Genomic DNA, 4,035 nt, shown 5'->3' with positions numbered 1-4,035 from the left:
AACGTTTTAAAAAAATTAGTTCCTCTGAGTTACACGCGATCCAATTTGGATATAAATCCAAATTTGTGAGGATCCCATGTACTTGCTGCGTATATTTTTTTCTAAATGAGGTCTAACAAATGAAAAAAATACTATTTATATTTGATCTTTTTACACATTTACCAAGTACTCTTCTAATTGATCGTAATTTTTTAAATCCATTCAAATATTTAGTTGGTCGATTGGCAACAAAACATGTCAGTATGCGATACACTTAAATTTTACGAGACGCAATGAGTGTATATATCCATGAATAGATTTTTTGCATAAACATCCACATATTTTTCATCATACAAAAAGTTTGGTCAGTTCCATCATTCGCAAAGAATCCTTAGATATCTCAATGTCAGGTGGAAAATAATACGCGGAATTGAACTGTACGAGTCAAATATCAGTTGGGTGGATCAACATATACCCGACAAAAGCCAAGGGTGAGGGAGATGCAATGGAGGCTTCTGTAAATTGAAGCACTTCCGGACTACACACTTCTAACGAAGGAAGAGAGAGAATATGTCCGAACTGTAACCCAATAATGATAAGTTTTGAATGGGCGTATCATGCATTGGAGCAAATAGGACGTGCCCTTAAACAATACAAGGAATTTGTTCAAGGTTCTGATCAACTAGCTTACTCATTCTAACTTTAGTCTACAAATTTTTTTATGTGCATGGAACACAAAAGACATATTCGCTGAACATATTAAGTCTCCGTGTCTACTTTTCGGTTAGTCCTGATGTGTTAACTTTCGGAAACATTTTCTTTTAAGGTTTTACGTGAAACTGGCTATAAATATCAATCTGGAGGCAGAAAATAATACGGATTAGAAAGGTGATGAGGATGGAAAGCATACATATATTGGACATATTTAAAGAGTAGTGATATGAAGAAAATTGCTGTTTGGAAGCAATTATGAGAAACCTTACCTGATGAGTGAAAAAAGCCAACCTTTGTAAAAAAAAAGTTCGATCAGTAAAATATTAATAGAACATTTTCACAATGTTGAATAACAGTAAAAATTTCATGTATTATTTATATCGATACATACTATCTATATATATATAAAGGAGAGTGTTTGTTTGTATGTATGTAATTTGTTAACTTTTTGCTGTCATAGAAACAGCATTTTTCCAACTATGCCAGCAGGATACTTTTGCAAGAACACCATTGTATTCAGAATTGCCGAGATATTATACGTGGAATACTATACATCAAGGAAAGTCTTTTGTAGAAGAAAAATGGGCAACTTTGATCCTGAGAATAATATTTATTCATGTGACGCATTGGGCCGAGTCTACACAGTCCATCCCAACAACGCCGAATGTTATTTTTTAAGAATGCTTCTACATACCATTAGAGGACCTCGCTCATTTGCAGAATTAAGAACGGTAAACGGAGAAATATGTGAGACATTCAGAGAAGCTTGCCAGAATTTAGGGTTGCTAGAAGGATATCAACACTGGGATGACTCACTGCGAGAGGCCAGTTTGATTTCTCTTCCAGGACAAATCCGAATTTTGTTTGCCATCATAATAACCTCCTGTAATCCATGTAACCCAAAAACAATATGGGAAAAATATAAAGAATCAATGAGTGACGATATACTGGCTAAAGTTCGAAGTGAAAATCCTACATTGGATATTACGTTTAACTCCGACATTTTTAATAAAACTTTGATTATTTTGGAGGAAAAGTGTATCACCATGGTTAACAAGACTTTAGTGGAACTCGGTCTTTTTGCACCTGTACAAGATCAAGAGGGTGTATTTTATCCAGATTATATCCGTGAAACTAGCTACAATGTCTTAGACTTAGAAGCATACATCGCGGATAAAAAGCCACTTCTTAATGAAGATCAGAAATTCGCGTACGAAACAATAATGGATCAAGTAGATAAACAAGAAGGAGGTATCATTTTTCTTGATGCTGGTGGTGGCACGGGAAAAACATTTTTAATTAATTTAGTTCTCGCTGAAATCAGGGTTCATGCAGAAATTGCTCTAGCCGTTGCATCTTCAGGTATTGCAGCGACATTAATGGAAGGAGGAAGAACAGCCCACTCTGCCCTTAAGTTGCCCCTTAATATTTCCCGACAAGAAAATCCCACATGCCATATAAATAAAACAAGCGGCCAGGCACAAGTTCTTATAGAATGTAAATTGATAGTATGGGATGAGTGTACGATGGCTCATAAAAAATCTCTTGAGGCCCTCAACGCAACACTTCAAGATCTTAGAGGAAACTGCAGTTTAATGGGAGGAGCCCTGTGTGGAGACTTCCGTCAAACTCTGCCTGTCATTCCAAAATCGACTCCAGCCGATGAAATTTATGCCTGTTTAAAACATTCTGTTCTATGGAATCATGTCCAAGAAATTAGCCTTAAATGCGAACATGCGAATCCTCTTAAGAGATGGGAATGCTCAATATTTTGCAAATAAACTTTTGGAGATTGGAGAAGATAGATTAGTTATTGAAGCATCTGGTATGATAAAATTGTCATCAGATTTATGTGTATCGGTGAAAACTGTCCGCGATATGATACAAGCAGTCTATCCTAACGTTAATCAAAATTATAAAAATTTAGAATGGTTGCGAGAAAGAGCCATTCTTGCTCCTAAGAACGATGATGTTAATGAAATTAACAAGGAGATACTAGCCATGCTGCCAGGAGACGTGATTGAATATAAATCGGTTGATACCATAGTGGATGCTGACGAAGCCGTCAATTATCCAACGGAATTCCTAAATTCACTTGATCCAGCTGGATTGCCACAACATCGCCTAATACTTAAAGTAGGATCTCCAATCATTTTATTGCGAAATTTAGATCCACCAAAACTCTGCAATGGGACACGATTGTGTGTGACAAAATTAATGAAAAATATAATCCAGGCAGTCATTTTAACTGGAAAAGGTGAAATAATTTTTATTCCACGGATACCTCTAATCCCAACTGATCTTCCCTTCAACTTTAAAAGATTACAGTTTCCAGTCCGGGTAGCTTTTTCAATTACCATTAATAAATCACAGGGACAGTCTTTAAAGTTTTGTGGTGTTGATCTAAGATCGCCATGTTTTAGCCACGGGCAACTTTATGTTGCTTGCTCCAGAGTAGGTTCGCCTAAAAATTTATATATTCTTTCTCCTGGATATGAAACAAAAAATGTAGTTTATAAACAGGTGTTAAATAAAAAAGATTCTTAAATTTGTATGAAGTAGTTTATTATTTTACTTTATAATTTGTTGTTTTCATTTATGTAGTATATTTATATTATTGTTTCTCCCTAACCCGTGCAAAGCCGGGCATTCAGCTAGTATATATATATATATATATATATATATATATATATATATATATATATATATATATATATATACATATCTACATTACATTGGGAAATGTTTCTCCAATGCATTTTAGACGAGAATGTTTTCAATTTACCCTTCAGTAATGTTTAAAACATTTTAATTTTTTTAGCCTTTTAAGCAAAATATATCTGGACTGAAAGACATACCAATTGAAAAAATAAAATATTTCTCCCACTGCGATCCAGGCGAAGCGACTGAATGTTTCAATATGAATCCCTCGTCAGCATCATAGTGTGAAGGCGATAAAGCTACCCCAGCGATATTCTGTATGGTTTTTTTGAATTAATCAAAAGAAATCACCCGTAGAGTGTTTTTTGTGGGAAATGATGTCTAGACTTCATTTCCCACAAAAATTAGCAGCGTTCAACTCCATGGTCCACCGTTTGACTAGCATTCCTTTATCTCCACAAAATACCCAAAAAGAACTTAAAACAATAAAAATGATAGCTAAAAATAACGGCTTTTGCTCCCAATTAGTCAAAAAATTGACAAATAAAATAAAATATATGAAACGAAAAATCTAGCAACAACGGACTAAACTTCGTTAAATATCTTAAGGAATATCTCGCCAGTGTTATCAGTTTTGATTTTTATGTATTTGCACTCATATTTTTTACATTTCATGTGCTA

Source organism: Hetaerina americana, unplaced genomic scaffold, assembly GCF_022747635.1.
Source record: "Hetaerina americana unplaced genomic scaffold, ioHetAmer1.1.p SCAF_262, whole genome shotgun sequence".
Lineage (NCBI taxonomy): Eukaryota > Metazoa > Arthropoda > Insecta > Odonata > Calopterygidae > Hetaerina > Hetaerina americana.
The sequence above is the reverse complement of the archived record's forward strand: the minus strand, read 5'-3'. Positions refer to the sequence as shown.